Genomic DNA, 24,922 nt, shown 5'->3' with positions numbered 1-24,922 from the left:
ATGATACCAGCTTAGCATTCTTGAATCCCATGATCATTTCTAATGACAGTAACATGTGATTATGACAGCTGGTGTTTCTTGTGGACTTACTATGCACTAGACATTGCTATATCAACTCACTTAATTCTCACACCTCTGATGAGGCTAGTACAATCCCTATTCCATACGTGCAGACAAAGGAGCTCAGGAAGGTAACTGACTGCACAGGCGACCTGGCAGGAAGTAGGCTGGGACCAGCACCTCGGTCCCTGTCCCACTGCTGTAGGGGCCGATCAGTGTGCAGCAGCGATGGGTGCCTGGCTTGCATCATAATATTGAGGAAAAATCAGATCTGGAGTACAGTGTGGACTCTACAGTTTTGACAAGTCCGGCTCTGGGCTACTAATCTTTATATGTTCTTGGGCAAGGGTGGTTGGTTATATTAAAGACGGGGGAATTGGTGTGATTACTAAAATCAAGGTGTCGCAGTGGGGAGGAGAGAAAAGAAAATAGATTATGACCCCACTTGGGTCTATAAAATAATTCTGATATTTTAGAAAGAGAATCAATGGTTCGGATGAAAAAAGAAACATCTTTTTAGGGTAAAAACAAATCTGCTTTTTTAGGCCATGGTACTACAAAGGTTAAAGAAAATATTCCACAAGAGCCTCTGCTAGAATTTGAAATGATTCAGGACACTTCCCGTAGATTGGGAAATGAACACCATGTGACTGGCAGAGCTTCAGTTTCCTGTGTTGAAAATCAAATCCCATTTTCACTTGTGGGTATTTCATTCATCTTTGCTTTTTTAATTACATAGCAGAAAGTGCTACTGTAATTTCCTCCCTGTGTAACGACAGCATTATTCATCAAAAAGCTTTTAATTCTATACAACTGCTTCTCTTCAGAAATTTCTTTCAATCTCTTCAGAGGCACAGGGTGTGAGTTTGTGACCCTAGGGTTAATTATCTGCAAGGAAGTTAAAACCAACAAAACCTCATCCTGGGAAAGGGAGCCTGAGCAGGACCCTCCTGTTAACCTGTCTTACTGTTAGTGGTGGGCAGAAAGCAAGGTGGCGCGGGCACCCCACACCCTGTCCTGTTGGACTGAGCTCCTTGCGGGTGGAGTGGGGAAGGCAGAGTTGTCTCGTTCCCCGCTGTATTTTCAGAGCCTAGTCCAGTATCTGGCAACAGAAAAAACTTGGTAAATCTTTGCAAAAGTGATTTAAACTGAGGGGAGAGTGAATGGATAAATTGGCTTTGAAATATTCCTGATTAAAAAAACAAAAGTGTATGAAAAGGTTCTGTTTCTGGAGAGAAAAATAAAGGGAAGCAATGAGCAGACTCCCTAGAGGCCATCAAGGGACTAGTAACTGGGGCTTGCAGAGTGTGGCCTATCTGCGGGGAAAAAGTTTGATGTGCCCTCGGGATGCAGTCTCTTCTTCCCAGACTCTCCCCTCCTAAGGGTGTACCAACTATGTCTGCTCTGCTCTCTCGATGCGCCCAGCATCCCCTTATTCATTTGTTTTATTTTAATTAGGAAGCATTACTGAGCAACACCATATGTGTGGTCCAATGCTGGAACTCGAGGAACTGGGCTGGAAGGGAGCAGAGCCGCCAAGAAGAATGACAGCTCCCATGTGCTGAGTGCTCACCACGTGCCAGGCACACTCGTGCACATTTCCGAGCATTACCCCATTGATCCTCACCCCACCCCGAGGAGCCAGGCTGGAGGAGTTCCTGCTGTACGAGGGGCCTTGTGTGCTTTACCACCTCAGCCTCTGAGACCCACCTCGCTCATAGACTCATGTCTTGTTCCCAGAGCCATTTATTAACGCATCTGTCACTTTTAAGAACTGCTCATTCATTTTTGCATCCCAACACCTAGCACAGTGGCTGGCACCTGACAGGCGCTGAGTAATGTTTGTGGTTTTATTTAAGTGACTAATCCAGTGACAAGGCTGCACATTGAGAAGCAGTGCAAATCCATGTACAGAGAGCTGCAGAGGGCAGGCAGTGTGCGGGCAGGGCCAGGACCAGTGACACACAGCGGCAGCTGGAGGGGGGAGCTCTGAAATCCTGTGTCAATGTGGGGGTGGGTCAATGGGACCCCAGAGGAGGAGAGCAGGCCCAGGGAGGCAGAGGGTGTGAGGGGACAGGCCTGCACACCACACAGCGGCCCTCGCAGCATGGGCTGCGTGCGGGTCTGATCGGGCCTGGCCACAGTGCCGCCCAGACGACACTTGGCGTCATTAATCATGCTAGAACTCTGAAAGGGAAAGTTCCCAGCGTGGCTAACCCATGTTGAGGTCCTGAGAGGAGCCAAGGGGCCCTATTTTATGATCTATTTTTAATGGGACACAAGGAGCGTGGAAGCCCTGGCCACTTCAGGTGACGTTCCACTGGGAAGGGGCTTTGAGCTCCAAGTACACGATAGGGCCCAGTTCTGCCCCCCATGACTCAGCACTACCTACTAGAGCGGCAAAGGGTAGGACAAAGTAAAACTGTTAGTTAACCACACTTTTGGGTGTGAAAATGTTCTACATATGTGACCTGTGGCTTCAAAGCCCAGGGGCAGGAGCCAGGGCCTGGGTGCAGAGGGAGAGCTCTGGGAGGGCCTGGGTCACTCACTCTGTGGGAGCCAGGCTACAGCCTAGCAGCTGGGTGAGTTTTGAGGCTGTATGGAGAGAAGCGGGGAGCCACAGAGAACAAGAGGAAGGGAGAGGAGGGGGGAGGAAAGAGGCAGGAAAGGAAAACAGGGAGCTCTCTTCCCCCGGGTGGTGGTCCCTACGGTCTGTCCAACCAGTGCAGTCTCATATCCCAGCTTCTTCGTTCCTTTAAAAAACACACCCGTTTCCAGATTCTCTTAAAAGCCCAAGGTTTGTTACCTTCTCAGATCAGCCGAATTTTCCGAGAATCTGGGCACGGCCACACTTACATGCCCAGGGTTCTGTTTTCTTCACACAATGAGTGTGTAGTCTTGGGGCCTGTGCTTTCAGGGCCAGATTGCTCAGACCGTATTCCAGCTCCAGCACTCAGGAGCTGTGTGTCATGGAGCAAGTTACTTAAACTTGCTGTGTGTCAGTTCCTTCATCCTTAAACTACCTCATAGGGCGGAGAGAATTAATTGAATGAATCCACGTGAAGCTCTTAAAACATAATAAGCACATAATAAAACGACTAATTCACAATGAGTAGGGGAGGCAAAATTACTGCTAACGAGAACCATTCAATAAGAGTGAGTGAGTGAAGACCTAGCTCATGCCTCTGAAAGATGGCCAACTCCTGTATAACCTGTCCTTCCTGACACAGGCTTGCCACCTGTTGCTCCATATTTACCATCCAGGCCTTTCTGAGCATGATGCAGTTGAGCCATCCTCCTCGTTGATGCTCCTTCTCCCAGCCTTCCCCCACACTGACTCCTAGAGACTTAGCCAGCGCTAACGGCTCCTTCCTGGGCTCTGATCTGCCCCTCCTCCAACCCCCACCCACCCTTCTATTCGGAATCTCTGCTCCCAGTCTTTCTCCTGGCCCAGCAGCCTACTGCCCTCTCCAGGAAGCCCAGTCTAATGCCAACCCTGCCCATGAGAGCGGCCCTGTTTTCTCCTCTTCTGCAGATGACAAGAGTGAGGCGCAGGGAAGTGAAGTCTGAGGCCGTGCGGTCAGTACGCAGTGCAGCCAGATTTACGTTCAAGTGATCCAGCTCCACAGACACTACTGTGCCATGAATTGGATCAGTGGTTTATTGGCTGGTTAGCTGGGTAGACAGATGGATGAATCAATGGGCAAATAGGTGAGTAAGTGAACAAATAACAAACAGAGTTTAGTGTTAAGAAGGACCCATCCCGCCATATGGATGGGCGCATATTTAAAATGGGTGGGCTGCCAGCAATGACGCCTGTAGAGCAGTGGCTCTTAACTGGGGAGTTTTGCTCCTCGGTGACCCTTGACAATGTCGGGGGACATTGCTGACTGCCACAATCTGAAGGGGGGGTGTGCAGGGCTCCTGGCATCTAGTGGGTAGAGGCCAGGGATGCTGCAAACATCCTACAAAGCACGGGCCAACACCACAATAAAGAATCATCCTGCCCAAGATGTCAATAGTGCTGCGGCTGAGAACCCAGCTTTAGAGGGATTTAGGTCAATCCCTTGGGAAACAGACAGGTATTTGAAGGAATACAGTGAGTAATTTCATATTTGAAAACCTGTGCCCCTGAAAAACAAAAAGCAAACAGAAATCAAAAAACAGCAGGGAGCCTTGCTTTAGTGGAGGAGGCACAGGCACCTGTGAGAGAATGACAGGCCCATCCCTCAGGGGAAAGGAGAAAAAAGCTGAGGACAGAAACAGAACTCCGAATGTAGAGGAATACAAAGTATTCCGACATAGCCTACACTTTCCAAAGAGAAATAAATGAGCATATACCTCATTTTTGAGAAATATACATAGTTGGATGCATGTTGCCTTTTCTGAACAACCTTCTCTGCTCTAAAAGCATATGCCTTCCCCTGTCTCCTCCCCCCACTTCCTTTGAGGATCCTGCTCCAGTCTGCTCATGCCTGCACTCTGCCAGGTCCATGCCCAGCCCCGGGCAGGCTCTGGGACCTGACACGGCTGGTGCCTGGCCCAGTCAATGGGCCCTCATTGGGCACTGTCAGAGACTGATGGGCTCTGGGTACACCTCTCCGTTAGCACCGGTGATTCATTTCAGCCACCCTGAGAGGAAGCTGCATCAACATACACTCAAACCAAGTCCAAACACCAGCTGCACAGGCCTGGCTCTTCCCTGGAGCAGGAAGATTGATTCTGTCTGGGACTAAATGCCTGCTTCACTTAAGTGCCCTCTCAGTGAAGTTGTTAGAGACGGGAATAATGGTCCTCTGCGGCAGGAGTGAGCACGCAGATGCTGAGAGCCGTGGGGACTGACTGCCCGAGTCCCGGCTGGCTGCAGCACCACCATTGCCCTAAACGTGCTGGAGACAAAGGACATTCCCCTGTGCACCACCTTTCAACGTTAATGAAAGGAGCACTGCTGAACCCAGGCCGGGTTTCGGTGGTTTCAGGTGGGACAGTTTCGACAGCAGGCTCGGCAGCCCCAACAATGCAGGGCCCCTGGATGGGGAGCTGGGGCAGTGGCAGAAAGTGGAAAATGTTACCCCAAAGCACAGCTCATGTTGGGCAAGTACCTGGTTACTTCCTGAGGAAACCCGCCATAGGAGGCTCAGGACGGCCTGACATTTGCTGTCACGGAGCCTCCATTCCCTGCCTCCAGCTGGGTTCCCTGGTAGCACAGTGAGCGGTGCACACTGGGCCTTTCTTTAGGACTTAAAGCAATCCGCTGCCATTGTAGCTCTCCACACAGGCAAGGCGCTCCTCCTGCCACTCGCTGCAGGGTACAGTCACGTGAGCATGTTCTCTGCTTTGCCAACAGCAAAACTCATTTTGAAGACAGCATTCTTTCTAGATGAGAGGAATTATTACTCCCTATACCTCATCGTCCCCTCCCATCATGCAGTCATTTCAGCTTCACTTCAAAATTGGGCAAAGCAAAAGAAACAATAAAGCTGTGATACTCTGAAATCCATAATCCCCTTCCACATGTCACGGTGTGAAAGCTGCCCAGTCCCCTCTAAGCACATTAGCAGCCAATACAAGGGCATTCCCAGCTATCAGACTATTTTGAAATAAACCCAAATTATTGGGTAGAAGAGTAGGCCAGCCATAATTCCTCTACTTAAGTTTCCCTTGAAGCTGTATCCCTGTGATTGGAAACTCCTGCTACCATTCAAAATTAACAAAGGATGCAGACAGTGTTGATGAAACATTAATGACCAATTTGCAAATGTTCTAGGACCCCCTGAGTTCACCACAGGTTCATCAATGCAGCATTCACCCTCTTACTTTATTCTTTCAATTATTTAGCATCCATTAAGCGCCCACAGTAATCTGAGCTCCAGCAACCTTTCACCCCATTCCTTCCCCTGGCGGCTTCATTCACCTGGTGTCCTTCTAACTGCAATCGACCTTTGCTTTAAGGCAGGAAGCTCATTCAGAAATCACTCTCTGTGGGCATCCATCCCTTGCAGTACATTTCCAAGTGCCCAGGACACATGACAATGACCAGGATATGACAGAAGCTCGAAGAACTTTTCCAGCCGTCCCAGTGCATCGGAGGGAAACGGACCTGAATGTGAGATCCAGTGGCGCCTCCGTCTGTGACTTCTTCAGACCCACTTTGGGCTTCATGAACTCAGCCACTGAGTATTTACTGAGCGCCTGCAGTGTTCTAGCACTATGTCAGTGAAGGGCAATGCAGCAGCCACAGCTGCGGTGGAGGGCTGAGCCACGTTCCCATCACAGAGATTTGGGGCCATCTTATCTCTGTGATGAAATAGGAACCACTCAGGAAGGAGGACTTGGCGATATGGAAAGGACACCCCCTCGCTGCCTGCTACAGACTCAATGCATCCCGAGTCACCCAGACTGAGTCCAGAGGTCCCCTGAGTGCACTTTCTTCACAATTCCCTGAGACCCACGGGGTAGCATTTCTGGTCTTTACTTCAGCAGAAAGCCCCTGCCCTGGCCTTTCCCTCCTTCTGGCACTCAGCCTCTCTGAGTAGTGCTCACATTATAAATGGCACTGCTACCACAGGGGAAGTCACAGACATGCTGGATGTGGGCACAAACACAGCGCCCCTGCGACCAGGGCAGAGAGAAAGCGCTGGGCTGAGGAATGCGGTCTGACCTCATGGCAGCGGAGCACTGGAGCTGGCCTTGCCTGACCATGCTCACCAAGAGAACTAACGATGACTAATGACAACCCCTGCGCTCACCATAGCAGCCACTGCTGTTTACTGAGCAATCTCCTAGGTGCAAGTACTGTATTCATGCCTTTCCTACTAGTAACAGCCCCTGGAAAAGGTATTCACACCTCACTTTACAGATGGGGAAAGTGAGGCTCAAGGTCACACCATTTGCACATGATAGTGGTAAAGCTGGACTATGAATTGGGCTGTTTTAATCGAGACTTCCGCTGAGATAGCCTAGGGCGCTCTGTGTTCATCCCAAGCCTACCCAGGAAGCTCCCTCTGGGTCCCTGGGGAGTGCCCACAGCCAGAAGGGAAGCGCCTCTGTGGCTGAGAGCTGATTTCAGAGCCGTTGGCTAGGAATTTCCAATAGTGGAGAGGACAGGGTATTCTGGGGCATCAGGGTGGCAAAGGGGACCTGGGCACTGGGGACTGTGAGCTGGTTCTTTAACTACTGGTGACCTCCAGCCTTTCATAGCACTAATTTCTGCTGAAGCAATGGCTGCTCTGCAATAGGGGTCTCTGAGGCACAGGGAGCTAGCTTCATGCTCCCTCCGTTTCCCCCTACTTTTTACATATTTAAAAAAAACAATTTCAGAAACATTAATGTGCTCAAAACAATTTCAGAAACATTACCTGCTCAAAATCCCCTACTTTCTTTTCAACCAATGTTCCTAAAATAATGATGACAAGGATGATAATCTAATATAAGATGACACTTTTATAGCACCTTTCACATGTCAGGCACTATTCCAACAGCTTTACGTGTATCAACTCATGCAGTCTTCACAAGCATGTCACATAGGTACTATTATTTCTGTTTCATAGATGTGGAGACTGAGGCACAGGTAGAGGCCACACATTGGAACCATTTTAAAATAACTGCCTCAAAATTCATATCTCATTCCTTCTATGCTCAAAACTCTTTCCTCACCTCCTATTCATTACCAAATTCAGTTCCAACTCCTTAGCCTGGCCTCACCCAACCTACCTCCAAAGTCTCTTTGTAGCTTTCTCCCCACAAATCCCCGGCAGCCTGTTCCATTCCATGCATGAGGTCCCAAGCATGAGCCTGAGGGCCAAAGCGTTACTGTTCTCAGCTAGTAATCCTTGTCTCCCCCCCCCCCCCTGTGTCTTGGCCTGGCCTTCTCCCTGTTTCTGCATATTCAAATATTACCCATTTTCTGCTCTAGGAGCTTCCTCTTCCCATATTGCTCATCTCCCACTTCTCTGAATCCTGGAAACAACTTTCTATAATACCTCCTTCCAACCTTGACATTGAAGTTTCATGCAGGAAAGGAAAAGAGGATTGTAATGCACAGTGCACAGCTGAATGCATTTCCTCTTTTCAGTAGTCTCTCTTCCTATTGTCCCTGAATTAGCCCACTGTCCCCCATCTTACATTTTCCTCTCCCTTGAAGTTGAAGCCCATCCTATATTTCTGACTGAACCTCAGAGTCTGGAAGGAGCAGTTTTGGCAGGGCATTCTTTCTGCTTCATCCTCCTCCTAGGGTCTCTGAGCTTTGGAAGGAAAAATGTGGTTGGCTGAGCATTTTTTCTTTTAGGTTCATTTTGTTAGAAATTGCCCTTCTTGTGAGAATCAAAACAAACAGGTACATATTTCAACCTCCCTTAGTCCTAGTCAGGCCTTAGTTATTACTAAACCTACCCTATCTCTTGGATTAGCATGTAACCCAACCTGCAACTAAGAGAACAACTCAGGGGCCGTCTCTGATCCACTGCACAGTCCTAAGAAGCACTCTGAGCAGGGACAGGAAAACTGCCTGCCTCCTTCTTAACCCCACCCAGAGCTTTGCCTACGGAGGACCTGACCCTAAGGGACTATGGCATAACCTGTACTTTTTACATGGTGTTACTCTCATTTGGAAAAATATCTTACATTTCCTACATAAATCTAAGCTTCTTAGAGGCTGACTTAATGCTCTATTTTTATTTTCTCTGTAGTGTCTTGTACAAAGCCTGTCATTTAATAGATGTTGAATAGATGTTGAATAAATATTTGATGAATGAATAAATGAGTTTTCCCAACAGGACCAATATTATAAACACATGAAGAATAAATTAATATAAAAATAATATTTATATTAGAGAGAGCCAAGATGGCAGCATAGGTAAAGAGCTGGAAAGAGAAATTCCCATAACTTTTGGGCTGTAAAAACCAGCAGGGATTGTGGCTGAGTGACATGGAGGCTGCTGGAGACCCAGACAGTTTCTCTTAAAGGGCTGGTGCATGAACTTACATGGACTCACTCCCTCTGAACTCCAGCACTAGGGCAACAGCTCAGGGGAATCCAGAGACATACAGGGAGGAACCAGATTGTCTGGCATCAGAGCAAAAACTTGGGGACAGCTTTCTCCAAGACAAGGTCATTGTTCTTATTCTGAGACCTTCCCCATTGCAGAGCTGACTGGCAGCCATATCTGAGTTTCCACCAGCCTGGATCACACTGTTCGCTCTGCCCTGGTGATTCCCTGAGACCCCACCCCATCCAATTTGCAGCCTCACCCAAGCTGTTTGCAATGGCTTTTCCATATAAATGGCCTGTCTTGGCTCAGGCATCAGACTTGCCTGAAATCTCTCAAACAAGCAGCAGTTGGCATCACTGTGCCCCATACCTATCAATAAGAGGCCCCACCTGGGCACGTCTAAGCCCAACACAAGTAGCAGCCATCTGCAGATCGCTTTATAGCTCCTGCCAGGTGGCCCTAGGCAGTAGCTGACTTTGGACCTCCAAGGAGGCCCCAGAGCCAGTGCACCAAGTGGACAGCTTCAAACCATACCAGATTACAACTTTACACATCCACGAGCTACACATTCAAGGGGCAGACTCAGTGAGCACCAAAGCCCCACTGAAGCAAGTCCTGCTCCATAGGGGTGTCTGCTGCACAGCAGTTCTTCCACTTTAGTTGCAGCTGGTCCTCACAGCCAATTGTCCTGGAGGTCAATTCCTCCCAGTGATGCAATCAAGGTTCAACTACAAGAAAACAGTGCACACAGCTCACACAAGGGCGCACCTAGAGTGTGCAGCTCAGGTGACAGGGGAGGCTAAGCCTCTGGGCCATAAAGGACATCTATTATACAAGGCTCTACCAATTCCAGGAGACATAGCAGCTCTACCTAATACATAGAAATAAACACAGGAAGCAGCCAAAATGTGGAGACAAAGAAACAGGTCACAAATGAAAGAAGAGAAGAAATCTCCAGAAAAAGAACTAAAATGAAATGGAATCAAGCAAATTACTATGTACAGAGTTCAAAACAATGGTTATAAGGTTGTTCAAGGATCTTAATGAGAGCTTCAAGGGACTTAGTGAGACTTTCAAGGACCTTAGTGAGAATTTCAAAGACATGAAAAAAGGATCAGTCAGAAATTAAGCATACACTAACTGAAATAAAGAATAATTTATAGGGATTCAACAGTAGAGTAGAGGATTCAGAGAATCAAATCAATGATTTGGAATATGAGGAAGCAAAAAACACCCAGTCTAAAGACCAAAAAGAGTGCTTGCTTCGGCAGCACATATACTAAAATTGGAATGATACAGAGATTAGCATGGCCCCTGTGCAAGGATGACATGCAAATTCATTAAGCATTCCATACTTAAAAAAAAAAGAAAGAAGACGAAAAAGAAAAAAGAATCCAAAAATATGAAGACAGTGTAAGGAGCCTCTGGGACAACTTCAAATGTACCAACATTTGTATTATGGGGGTGCCAGAAGAAGAGAGAGAGCAAGATATTGAAAACTTATTTGAAGAAATAATGACAGAAAACTTCCCTGGTGAAAGAAATAGACTTATAAGTCCAGGAAGCACAGAAAGTCCCAAACAAGAGGAATCCAAAGAGGTCCACACCAAGACACATAAAAAAACTCAAGAGTTAAAGAAAAAGAGAGACTCTTAAAAGAAGCTAGAGAATAGCAGTTACTTACCTACAAGGGAGTGCCCATACGACTATCAGGTGATTTCTCAACAGAAGCTGTGCAGGTCAGAAGAGAGTGGCAAGAAATATTCGAAGTGATGAATAGCAAGGACCTACAATCAAGATTACTCTACCTAGCAAAGTTCTCATTTAGAATGGAAGGTCAGATAGAGAGCTTCAGAGAAAAAAAAAGCTAAAGAGTTTATCACCATCAAACCAGTATTACATGAAATGTTGAAAGGTATTTTTAAGAAGAGGAAGAAGAAGGGAAAAAAAAGATAAAAAAATATGAACAATAAAAGGTCAGTAAATACATATCTATCAACAACTGAATCTAAAATGCAAAATAAATGAACAAAAAAATCTAATGAACAGAATGAACTGATGAATAAAATAGAATGAGGCATGGAAACATGGAACAAACTGACGAATCTTAGAGGGAAGGAGGAAGTGGGGGTGGGAAGAGATTAACCAAAGATCTTATATGCATACTAGAGGCACAGTGCATGAAATTCGTGCACGGGGCGGGGGGGGGGTCCCTCAGCCCGACCTGCATCCTCTTGCAATCCGGGACCTTTTGGGGGATGTCCAACTGCCGGTTTAGGCCCGATCCCACAAGGATCCCTGTGGATCAGGCCTAAACTGGCAGTCGGACATCCCTCTCTCAATCCAGGACCGCTAGCTCCTAACTGCTCGCCTGCCTGCCTGATCGCCCCTAACTGCTCACCTGCCTGCTTGATCGCCCATAACCACTCGCCTGCCTGCCTGATTGCCCCTAACCACTTGCCTGCCTGCCTGATCACCCCTAACTTCTCCCTGGGGGGCAGGGCCAGCCAGGGCGAGGGGCCGTGGTGTTCTGGTCTCTGGTTGTTCTGCTCATTCCACTGTTTCAGTCGCTGGGCTTTTATTATATAGGATATGCATTACCTATGGACACAGACAATAGGGTGGTGAAGGCCTGGAGTGGGGTGGGAATCGGGTGAGGGGGGCAATCAGGGGAAAAAGGGTGACATCTGTAATACTCTCAACAGTAAAGATTAAAAAACAAAGCAAAAAGAAAGGCTCAATAGTATTTGATGTCAATTCTTCCCAGTCTAATCTATATATTTAACACAATTTCAATTAAAATTTGAGCAGAAGTATTTGTAGAAATCTATAAGCTGAATTTAAATTTTTATGGAAAAGCACAGGAATACCCTAAGCAATTCTGAAAAAGAACAAAGTTAGAGAGCTCACACTTCTTGATTTCAAGGTTTATTATAAAGAAACAGTAACCGAGTCAGTGTAGTATTAAAGAAAGGATACAAGTAGATAACATGAGTAGACAGAAATCCAAACTATGACATATGTGTCGGTTGATTTTTGAAACAGGTAAAAATTCAATTCTGTTGAGAAAGGAGAGTCTGATATTCAACAGGTACAGGAACAGTTGGATATCCATAAGCAAAAAGAGTAAAAAAGAAACCTCAATCCACATCTTTCATCTACTGTAGAAATGAACTCAAACTGACTTTAAGTGTAAAATCTGAAACTATAAAACATTTAGAAGATAATCTTTGTGATTTATAATTAGGTAAATATTTCTTAGATACAACACTGAACATATGATCCATAAAAGAAAAAATGATACATTGGATCTTAATAAAAAGGAAACAACTCAATTTAAAAAATGGATAAAAGATATGAACAGAGAATTCAACAATATAGATGGCAAATAAACACGTGAATGATATTTAGTCAACGTCATTTGAAATGAGCAAAATGGAAGTTAAAAGCACAATAATTTATCACTACATCTATTAGACAAGTTAAATAACAAATGAACAAGCCAACAAGCAAACATCTGACAATAGCAAGTGCTGGTGAGGATGGTGAGCAACTGAAACTATGATACATTGCTGGTGGGAATGTGAAATGGTTCAGCCACTTTACATAAAGCATGGCAGTTTCTTATGAAGTTAAACATACACTTATCATATGACCCAGCAATCGCATTCTTGGGTATTTACCCAAGTAAAATGAAAACTTGTGTTCACACAAACACCTGCATGTAAATGTTTATAGCAGCTTTATTTATATTTGCCCAAAACTGTAACAACCCAAATATCTGTCACCTAGGAAATGGATAAACAAATGGTGGTTCATTCACACAATGGAATATTACTCAGCAACAAAAAGGAACAAACTACTAATAAACAACAACATGGATGACTCTCAAGGGCATCCTTTGAGGGGTCCCAGATTGAGAGCCGTTCTAAAATACAAGGGCGGCTGTGGTTCAGGGTTGAGCCCAGACATCCTTGATGCCTCTAAAGTCCTTCCATTCAGGGAATTCTGGACCCAACTGTCACCTGGCAGAGCAGCACTCAGGTACAGGATGAGCTATGTTCCTGCTGAACACTGTCTAGGGAGGTTTAACGGTCCTCCCTTCTTCACTAAGCCTCGGCCTCCTTCTCTCTCCCAAGTCCTCTTCTCCGTGGCTGTGGAACAGCCCAGGGACTCAGAGTTGGCCTTCCAGACACCTGATGGGCTCGGGCGACCCTGAGACTCACACCAGGAAGGCATCACCACACCATGCTCGTGTATTTTTTCCTGATGACCACAAAGGGAAGAAGTGACAGTTATGGCAACAGAGTTCCTGAATCCTTTCCTGCATGTCCATGCTGTGTTTGCTCCTTGTCCCTGGTCATATGCCAGGAGTTGGCACTGCATCACGGAACCCGGGTCACTCTGCAGCTCGAGAAACTGGGGAGGAGGGCAGTGGTGGCTGCCGCCTCAGGTCTCTAATGGCTGACAGCCTGTGCCAGCCTCTTCCTTAGGAAAAGGGTCTCAGCGGCAGAAGCTGCCTACTCTGTAAAACCCACATAAGAGAGAACTGAAATCACGCGGATTGGGGAAAAGTGTGCCGAAATGTAAAACATTTGCTTGGTGTGATCCCGAGGGGCCCACAGGGGCCTGGGGCCCACTCTCCCTCCACAGGTCCTGCCCAGAGGCTGTGCAGCAGGTGCTGGCAGGGCACTTCCGCAGTCCTGGGGGACCGTGCCAGTCACCGGCTGGACCCCGCAGACTGCCTGCTGTGGCTGCTTCTAAAATTCATTTCAAGCCACATTTTGGCCCAAAGCCCTAAAGCTTCTTTTCAGGAAGAAAGCATAAAGCCTCCCAATTTTATTTTATTTTTTTACTGCTTATTCAAAGAACAATCATATAAGATAAAAGTATCATCCTTGGGCAAAGAAAATTTAATTCAAACATTCTTAAGATTAGATTCAACAACCTTTTCCTCACAAGCAAACAAACAAAAAAAGAAACCCTGCTTCATGCTTGGTCTCTCTCCCCCGCCCCCCCATTACATAAGCAAAGGGGGAAAAAAGGAAAGAACAGGGAGTATCTACAGGAAAGAGAACTTTTACCTGCCCTGTAAGCACAACTAAGAAAGTTGTAACAACCACTTCATAGGCGTACTAACAACCCTATGAGGGGACTCCACTCTTACTCCACATTACAGATGAAGCCACCCAGACAGGGAGGGTAATGTGTTCGAGGCGGCACAGCTGGGAGTGCACAAGGCAAAGATCTGAATCCACGCAGTCTTAGCCCAGGAACAAGTTCTGAATCAGATGCTACAGTTGAGGTTGGCATAGCTATGGTCAGAATGAAGTTGCCTTTTGATTTGTGAAGAAATGAAAGAGGTGTTAGGTTTGATTCTTTTCCACTCCTACTTTCTTTTTCTATTAACCTCAGGTGCACACTCATGGGTCAGTCATGACCCGTGGCTCTGACACTATCACCTTTCATTTCGGCTCAATTCCCTTCAAGTCTTCATTGACATTAAAATAAAACCCAGCTCCTAACCTTGGTCTCTAAGGCCTAATCTGATGGGCACTTGGCTACCTTGCTGACCTTCTCTCACCATGTACCGCTCACTCACTGTGCTTAGCAACATGGCCCCCTTTCTATTCCTCCAACATTCTTGCTTTGGAGCCAAGCTAGCTGTCCCGCTCTACCTACTCTAAAGTTTCAGCGTAAATGTTACCTTGTCCACATGGCCTTTCATGAGCATCCAACCTGAAAACCTGTCACACTGCCCTGCTTAGTTTTGGTTGCGGCATTCCCTCTCTACAAGGAGACAGTCTTGTGCAGGCCAAGCTGTGCGTCTATGCAGACCACTGAACTCGTGACAGCCGTGGCCCGTGGCTGGCCGTACAGCGCAGAACTTCTAAAGCCCACATTAACTTCTTCTTTGTTCTAGAGCCTGAGAGATGTCCACGCATAAGGGCACTGGCTGTGCAGTCACATTGCCCTGCCTGAGTTTTCCAAAAAGGGGTCTCTCATCCTCAAAATCTGATGTTAGCATTTAAGTGCTTTCCTTCAGCAACAGGAGCCTTTTTCTTCAGACAAGTAAGTAGGTGGGGGAGGGGAGACACTCTCAGACCCTGTCAGTGATGTGCTCTGCACAGGCTGCAAGGGGTAGGGCTGCAAGAGGTGGGACTGGAAATGCTCCTGCCACCTTCCAGGCGACGGTTGGGAGACATGCACTGGCTTAGAACCAAAGAGTCAAAGTTAACAGGAAGATTCTAGATAAAATTTCCCTGTTCTTGCAACACACTGAACTTGAATCTAATAAACCAGAACTTAATTAAAACATTTTATTTTCAAATTCAAGAAAGGAGCCACATGGCTTACGGCTGAGAGCCAGATTTCACAGGCTGGGCAGGAATAGGTTCAACTTTCATTAACTGTTCAGTTAGGAGAGGAGACCTGGGGCCACAAACTGAGGGAGGAAAAGACAACATATTTTTTGGTTCAGTAAGATAAAAATGGTTTTTGTTAAAAGAAAAAATGGACCTTGCATTCTGAACTGTCACCCTTGAATTTGATATTCTAAATGTGTCCCATTATACACCCATACATTACAGCAGTGGTTCTCAATCTCTGGCCCCTTAAATACAGTTCCTCATGTTGTGACCCAACCATAAAATTACTTTCGTTGCTACTCCATAACTGTAATGTTGCTACTGTTATGAATTGTAATGTAAATATCTGATATGCAGGATGGTCTTAGGCAACCCCTGTGAAAGGGTCGGTCGACCGCCAAAGGGTTGAAAACCGCTGCATTACAGCCTGTTTCACCTGTTTCAACAGTGGCATCATCTGAAAAGAGGGAAGTCACCAAACACCTACCTGAAAAAATGTGGCCACACTGGTAGCCTGGGGAACCTTCACAAGAGTCTGTGCAAAAATGAGCACATGATACCCACTCCCTCAGTCTACTAAGTAAGCTCCTCCCTGGGGCCAGGCGGTGGGCGGCACTGAGGACCCAGCGGTAAACAAGACAGACCTGCCTGGTTCCCACCCTCAGGAGGTCTGCAGTCCAGCACAAATGAGCTGAATAAATTATTACACAATTCATATACAAAACAGAATGTCCCTTAATTATTAGTACCTCCTCATTTCCATGCCTTTGCAATATACGGGAAATAGAACATGGTAAAAAGAGGACTCTGCGTTCTTGGGAGGCATCTGACTACAGGGATTAGGAAAGCAAGTTCTCTTGATGAAAAAGGATCTAGCGAATGTCCACCCTAAAAAGCTGCTGGGGAACTGTACCATAGATATACTAAGCCGACAGCCCCCGAATTTACTGTCTAATCTTAAAAGAACAAAGATAGAGATGTATGGAGTACAGAGCACCACCCAGGAAGGAGTTCTGCTTCCCTCCCAAAAATCAAACTTAAATCTGACTAAGCCTCTAGATGCAATGACCGTGATAGGGAATACAAAGGACAGAAGAATTGTGAAACAACACCATCACAGTTCTGCAAAATTGTACAATGTGGGCAACTGCACAGGACAAACAACCCAACTTCTTCAACAGCGAAAGTTACCAAAAAAGGGGGAGAGGAAACATAGAGTAAAGGTATCGAAGAGTCTTATCAACCAAATGCAAGTGTGGGCCTTGTTTGGATGTGGAATCCACCAAGCACATGAAACAAACATGGAAAACAGGTGATTATGCACTGACTGCATTATTGGCAATAAAATAATTTTTTAAGATAGTGACAAGAATTGTGATTAGTTTTTGAAAAGTGTTTTTTTTACATACATAAATATTTATGGATGAAATGGGATTAGCTTCAAAAGAATAGGTGAGAAATAAGTACATAAGATGTTCAACATTATTAGCATTATTATTATTTAGCAATAAAAAGAAATGAAGTACTAATATGCTGCAGCATGGTTGAACCTTGAAGACATTATGTTAAGCAGAAAAAGCCAGGCACCAGAGACCATGTATTATATGGCTCCATGTAGATGAAATGTTCAGGACTGGCAAATATATAGAAACTAGTGGCCCGGTGCACGAATTCGTGCACATTGAAAGGAAATTAATTCGAAGGTGGCCGGCGGGGTGGGACTGGGCAAGATGGGCTGGACATGCCCTGGAGCCAACCTCTCGTGGTCCCTCCCCTGCTGGCTGAACCTGGGGTGGCACTATGCCTCGAAGGGCATCTGCGAGGTCCCTCCGGCAGGTGGAGTCCCTCAGCCTGGCCTGCAGAGATTGGCTGAAACTGGCTCTCCGACATTCCCTGAGGAGTCCCGGAGTGCAAGAGGGCACTCTGCAAAGTTGGTGTCATACAGGGTGTGGAACGCAAACGCAAGTGTGCAGTAAACCAGATTCGGGGCCAACAGTGCCCCAGCAACAACATAACCCACGGCTGAAGGTGGAATCGCACAGCCCCATGAGGAACTGGGCTCCCTCCTCTCTGGTTTCGAGGTGTCTCACCTGAGAACCACCACTGCCAAGTCACTGCAGCTCGGCAGCCCCTGCATTGAATGTCTGCACTCCAGTGGTCAGTGAGCGTCATATCAACAGTTGGACAGTAGGTGGGACACTTAGCATTTTAACCTTTTATATATATAGATAAGAAGATCAGAGGTTGCCCAGGGCTGGGTGCGTGGGGGTATGGAGGTGAGGGAGAAAGATGATATTAGGGGTGATGGCTAAGAGTTCTTGAGTTTTTTAATGGAGTAATGAAAATATTCCAAAATTGATTATGGCGAGAGAGGCACAGCTCTGTGACCATGCTGAAAGCAACTGAATTGTACCACTTAAAAAGAAGAATCAGTGTTGGGAGGGAGTGGGTATGGATACAGGTGAAATATAATAGACCATGTGTTATAAATGTTTTAAATGTATAGATTTTATTGTCAGACCCTCTGGGTCAAATCCTGGTTCTGCCATTACTAGCTATATGACCTTGGGCAAGATATTTAACTTCTTTAATATATAAATATATGAGGAAGGGAGAGGGAAAGAGAGATAGAAACATCAATGATGAGAGAGGAGAGAGAATCATTCATCGGCAGCCTCCTCCCCTCCCCCCCCCCCCCCCCCCGGCATGGGGAACGAGGCCGTAACCCGGGCATGTGCTCCTGACCCGGAAATGAACCTGGGACCCTTCAGGCCCCAATGGTCTATCTACTGGGCCAAAACAGCTAGGGGAAAATTTAACTTCTTTTAGCCTCCGTTTCCCTAAGCGGGAAATGGGGGGAATAAAGGGTTGTTCAGATTCAAAGAAGGTGGGATATTTAAAGCCCATAGACAGTGTCTGCACACATAAAATACTCAATAAACAGAAACTTTATATCTCACTTTTTTCTCAGGAGCATCTGTTTCTTCAGCATCTGCCTCAGAAGTCACAGTAATTGTGACTTTTCCTGATATGTTGTTGGCTTTGTCCTTTTTAATTTTTATAATTATCCTTAACAAGGTATTGTCTGTCAAAGACTCCATTTTCTGTGTGAGTTACTTTGTGGTCTCGGGCTATAGATGAGGATTCAGGAGGAGCAGTAAGAGTTAAGGAGACCAACATAGCACCTTGGTCAACTCTGTGCGGGCAGGCCTGCCTCCCTGCCCCCAGGGGCAGCAAGGCTGGGGCAGCAGAGGCTAAATCCCACCGGTGACCCTTTCAGATGCTTTCCATGGTGGTGCCTCTGGAATAAGGGTGGTTCAGCCCAGAGGTGGCTGCGTGTCATTGAGAAGATTAACAGACGCCAGTTTTTCCTCTGGATCCTGCCTTGGTTCAGCTCTTACACCCCAACCGGGCCTCCTAAATGAGCAACGTGCTTTGGCTCTTTTTCAATAACAAAGGCTCTGCATGAGCCTAAATCAGTAAAACTATGATAAATATTTTATAAATGGCACGCTGAAAGCACAACTCCGGCAAACACACACATACAATGGGATTTATATGCTCACATATGCCCACCACACAGAACTGCAGCGTTTTCTTCCATTCAAGTGCATATATATCAACATATGTGTAACTCCAAAGTGAGCTCCAAAGCAGATTTTAAAAATGTTGTTGTACTGTACATATCAACTGCCCCAGGCAATCAGCCAAGGAGTGATGTAAACATATGGCCTAAATTTCATGGCTTTGAAAAACATGGTAGAGCAAGACAGCAATATGCTCTTCCTCTCTGCTCTCCGGGACTGCCACTCGGCAGGCAGGGGCATGCCGGGCCTTGGCCAGTTCACCCTGGGGGCCACCCCCATCTTTGCAATGACCTGCTCATATATGCAAAGGTTCTTGTGAAGCAAGGTCTTAGAGCAGCGCTATTTCGCATTCTCTCCACCTTGGAAAGCACTCCTTTGTATGCAAGACCTTCCCCATGGACACACCCGGATGGGAGACAAGCAGCGGTGCCGAGTGCCTGCGGTGTGGTGTGCGTGTGATGTGTCATGAGTGTGAAAGATCATCATGTATCGTGAAAAGCAAATGTAGAGTAAATACAGTGATCACATTTGTTTTCCTAAGCGTCGATTTTTCCAGACCTCCATTCCATTTATAAGGTATGTTCTACATAAGAATGAACCACAAGTAATCTTTACTTTACTGTTATACTATCTAGACTTCACAAAATTTAAACATTGGCTAAAATGCAGTGTTATTCCAAGTCACAGGCATGCTCTCGGCTTCCTCTGTCTTGCTAATTGACATAGAAATGGGTCCTGAGTTACTTAGATACAACACTGATTTGATGTTAACCACAGAGCTGCTGCCTCTGAGCACACAATGTATTCTCACCTACAGTGTATATAACTTGCCTTCTTCCTTGTCAAAATGTGCCCATTCCCAGGGAAAGGTAAACAGAAGTGCTGGTTAACAGGAGTACCCACCAAGAGCTTGAAAACTCACTCAGTTAACAAGGGCAGAAGGTGGAAAACCATGGCTCGAAATGCCCCCGGGGCTTACTTACTCAGAGCCTTCCCTACATCTCAACTCTACCAGAGAGAGTCAGAGAGAGTCAGTCTCTCTCTCTCTCTCTCTCTCTCTCTCTCTCTCTCTCTCTCTCTCTCTCCATGGAACATAAGCAGGGAACCATCATTTTCTTCTGGGTCTCTCAACTTCATTGCCTTCAGGTCTCAGAAACCTTATTCCCAAAAAAGTGATGCAGGCTTTAACAATCTGCAAACAAATTTTTAAAATCTAGAAACCTTATATCAAAGGAAAGAACACTTTCAAATGTAAGTGCCTCAGTCATTGTAAATCAGATATACTGCAAAGGGAATTTCTCACGCAGCCCATCATAACAGAGAACCATGAAGCCACTTCCTGCCAGCACGCTCTCTGTCCTTCAGCCCGAGGGAGACAGCTGCATCAAGGCGCAGCCACCTGCCCGGCTCTACTTCTGCATGTGCTGAGCATGGGGCCCACACACGGCATCTCCAGCCTCACTTCCATCTTCTGTCCCACTTCAACCCCCCATTCCGGCCCGACCAAAGCAAATGGGCACGCAGAGACATGAAAATGTGCATCCTCATCAAAGAGTAGGAGACTCTCATTAAAGAAGGGACCGTGCATGACATGGAATTCCTGGCTTCAGACATGGCGATGGGGGTGGTGGAGCAAGAGAAGTAGAAATTGGAGAGGCAGGAGAACCAGCAAAGTACTGGGAGAGTCTGGTCAGCACATCAGCCAAGGAGGAGAGGAGCTTAAAAAGAGGCCCCCTGAGAGACAGGTCCACGTCCTCCCCCGAGGGATTCCTTTGGTCTGTGTGCATTGTGATCATGTAAAAATGGGGGGGGGGGGCGCAAGGAGAGCAGAAGAGGGGCAAAGACATTTTCAGTTTTTCAAGACAGGCCTCTCTCTATTCTCCAGGCTCAGTTAAATCAATTTTTCACTTCTTAGGCTAGGCCGGTATTTCTTCGCATCTGAGGTCCATTTTAAGGCTATTTGTCACACACATGAACTAATATTACTTGATGATTTTTAAAAAGTTGAAGAAACAGTGGATAACAAAAATGAAACCATTTAAAAAATGAATATTACTTTTGGCCACTTTCAGCAAGAACTCTCTCAGCAAGGTGTCTGCATGGTTCAGGGATGGTGAGGGGCACCTCCGGGGTGGTGGGGGGTGGAGGCATGACATAGCCACAGGTCCTGGGCCCCTGGTACCGTGCACATCATGACCCTGCCACCTTGGCCGTGGCTAAGCTCTCCTGGCCTCATTCCCACAAAGTACTCTGGAGGCAGCAGTCAGACCCAGAGGACTTCACAGGGAGTGAAGCTTGGAGCAGGGTATCTAACTATTACCCCCAGGGTTAGTGCTACAATCCATTTTGCTAGAATACAAATTCTAAAAGGCAATTATTGCCATTTGGCCCAAGGGCCAGTGTTCAGGGGCTCTGAGACAGGGAGGCCTGGGGATCCAGCCACAGCCACAGACTCCTCGCTGGGAACGCCCCCTGCAATCAGATCTGAAGTCCATGAGCACAAAACACTTGAGAGCTGAAAGAATAAATAGGTCTGACTTGGGGGGAGAAAGCCTTGAGGAATTCCTAATCTATTCTTTGTTTTTGTTTGCACAACCCCTTTGTTCATATTCTCCAGTAGCTTTTGGATGCAGTTAGCAACCCTGACCTTCAATGCTTCCCAACTTCCTTCTCACACAAGTGAAAACAAACAGGGAAAGATGCAAACTTTCCGAAATCAAGCCATTGCACTGCAGTTCAGTTTTGTTTTCTTTGTATGAAATTCTGTCACCCTACCCTCGAAGTTAAAAAGTGTAGTAGTTCAGTGATGAGTTCAGGCTATTAAAAATGTAGAATATATCTCCTTGAAGCAACCGAGAAATCCTCTGCTGGCATGGCCACCATCACAAGGAAATGCATCTACCCCATCCCTCATTTCAACACTCATGGGAGCAAATAAATAAAATTCCGTGTATGTGGAGTCCAAGAACAGGCAACATTAACCTAGGTTGACAAGTCTGAGAGTGGCCTCTGGGAGGAGGCAAAGAGTAGGACCGATTGGAAAGGCAAATGAGGGAATTTTCTGGAGTGATGTGAGTGTTTTATATCTTATTTTGGATGATGGTCACATGATACACACAATTGTTGAAACTTACAGATGTTAACAGTTGAGACTGGTGCATTTTATAGGATGTAAATTATATCACAATAAAAATTAAGTCAAAAATATATTTCTGTACAAGCACCCTTCTCTTCAACAGCCAAGAGCCTCAGGATAGCCTAGGGAGGTGAGGTATGCACTCTGCACTGGGCCTGGGGAGGCAGGCCCTGACCGACCCCTGCCCCACTGTGCTCTTCCGTCAGCACTGGCTCGGGGCAGGAGGCATCTGGCTGACCCACCTCTAGGGATTGCCAGTGTGTAGCCCGGCATTTGGCTGCAGTCCTTTCTTCTCATAGAAGCCCTTCCTTGTGGCCAGGTGGTGGTGTCAGTAACGATCCCAACGCACTCTTTCCACCTACAGCATGTGGAATAATCAGCACCTAAACAGGGGCAGTCCCTTCATGGCTTGGGTTTTGGGGGTAAAGAACAGAAAGTCACCCATACTCCATCCATGAGCCCCTCCGGTGAAGAGGTGTGCTGTGTGTGGCTCCAGCAGCATGCAGCGGCGTGTCCGCAACGCCCTCTCAGAGCGGAATTGCTCCTCACTGTGAGCACTGCCCAGACCAGGCAGCCTTTGCATTGGCACTCAGATGGCTCTTGCCAGTAGCTCATTCTGCTTTTTCTCTGATCATATTAAGTTGAAACATGGATTTTCTAATATTTAACATTTTGGACTTAAAAAGTGGCGATTCCCTGGTTTTGAAACATTTGCTTTATGGTTTGTTTGGCCAGACTGTAACTTGCACCAACTTGTGCAGCTGTGAGTGACACTGTCACAGTTCTGGTCACGTCTCCCACCTTTCCCACTTCTATTCTGAACCTCATGGAGATCACCGTGCTTTATGTTATAAAGATATTAATAATAACTAACACAAAAAGCACTTAAGTATACATAATTCCATATATATATATATATATATATATATATATATATATATATATTGACTCATGTATTCCTCACAAGCCTGAGGTAAGTACTATTATTATTTTCATTTACAGGAGGAAAGTATTTAACAGGATTCCATAACAATTACCAAGACTAGACTTGAATGGCTCCCTAGTGCAAATAAATTCAATGTTTTCAATATTCATTATCATAGTTCCTATTTGTATGTTGCTTTTTTGGCTGCTTTGGAAAATCATGGCGCTTGCAGAGCGACCACCCAAAGTCACATTAGAAACCTGTTAACTGTCATCATTTGCATGTTGATTTGAGTTCTAAGATTTATATATTATTCTTCCTTATTTTGTACTTCAGTGAACCATCTGAACCATGGATCCAACCACTGATGAAAAGGCAAATTTAGCATATGTTAATATTAGCATGTAAATGAGACAAAATACATTTTGGGTATTTATACCCTTTTAATTGAATGTTAGCTAAGAAGTAACCAAGACAGTTCTTGTAGCATATGTTTAATATTTCATAAAGTTTATCACCATGATTTGTTAAGAAAAAATCTGACCAGTGTTAAAAAATTTTTTTAAGCTCTGATCATCCCCACCTCCCACAGGAAACAGAACCCTGCATTGTTTCTAAAGCCCACCAAACAGAGGTGACACAGGATTGCCAGGTGAATGGAGGTGGGGTGCTGGATTACGGCAGATTTGGAGGCACACACCCAGAAAGCACCATGGGTTTGGAGGATTCCGAGAGAGAAGGAAGCCAATAGTGGGGGCCTGCGCAGCATCGCCGAGGGGTGGCAGGGCTGCTGGGAGAGCTCAGGAGTGCTGGGTGGACGAAGCATCAAGAGCCGAAGCTCCCGGAGCCCGGGTGAAAGGCCCCTCAGTTTCTGGCCCCCAGTGTCTGGGGCGTGGCAGTGCAGAGAAAAGGAGGAACAACCAAAACAAATTCATCACAAATCTTAACTAACTAGGATCCAAATGAGCAGAATACGCAAACAAACTTTACTTTGCTATCTTATTTCACTTTTAGATGTTAGACTGAGCATTCGCTTTTAAACAAATAAAACAAAAACTTCCTAAATATGGCTCAGGGACAGTCCAACTTTAGTCTAGAACTCCTATGCCTTCTAGAGTTTTACAGTAAGAATCAACCCACATGAACTCATTAAATTAGTGGATGGCCTTTCTACCCAGTTCTAGGAACATTTGTAATCACAGTCCACCAGAAAAACATTTCAATTACCAGAGAGATTAAAGCTAAATTGTATTTACTAACGAAGGCAGGAAGTACACATATCACTATAAAAGATAAACAATAGGAATAAAAACTAAAAGGGCTTTCTGAATTCTGATCAATAAAAATATTGAACTAATCAGAACATATCCCTCCTACAACATTCCAATTAATTGAGGCAGATCAAAGTAGAAACAATTATTTCTGCAGGCAATGCCCCTCACTAGTTTACATTTTTTTTCCACATTAAAGAACAAGGCCACTAAAAGTCTGGCTGAGTATATATTTTGCTAAGGAAACACTTTGAAGTATTCACTTTTTGGTATGCCACTTTAAAAGCATAAAACACAATTTCCAAAAGAGAGAAAAATGTTCAAGTGTTTTTTTTTCTTGTTCATTTGCTTACTCTGAATAAAACATTTGAAAAGGATATATACCATTACCTTTCAAAAGTCCCCCATTTTTTGATACATTTTGTAAGTTATAGGAAAATTCTAACTTGGGGGAGATGTCAAGACAATAGTGCAATAAAATAGAAATTAGTGAAAGGCTAGACTAGATTAAAAAATAGCCAAAATGAATGTGGAAATGGGGTAAGAACACACATAGACATATACTGCTATGCTCTGTATTTGACA

General features: G+C 45.7%; 1 protein-coding gene and 1 non-coding gene across 2 annotated transcripts in view; one reads left to right on the top strand and one right to left on the bottom strand.

The window, feature by feature from the left end:
• The window catches only part of LOC102437008 (phenylalanine--tRNA ligase, mitochondrial), a gene marked incomplete at its 5' end in the record, with an annotated part of 227,986 nt that overhangs the window by 37,229 nt on the left and 165,835 nt on the right, over nucleotides 1-24,922 (bottom strand). The window lies entirely within an intron of this gene.
• On the top strand, nucleotides 10,306-10,409 carry LOC111827984. Its single transcript, XR_002831733.1, has one exon. It is a non-coding gene; the product is annotated as a U6 spliceosomal RNA (small nuclear RNA).

This window comes from Myotis lucifugus, unplaced genomic scaffold (assembly GCF_000147115.1).
Source record: "Myotis lucifugus unplaced genomic scaffold, Myoluc2.0 scaffold_259, whole genome shotgun sequence".
Lineage (NCBI taxonomy): Eukaryota > Metazoa > Chordata > Mammalia > Chiroptera > Vespertilionidae > Myotis > Myotis lucifugus.
This window is presented reverse-complemented; position numbering and strand designations above follow the sequence as displayed.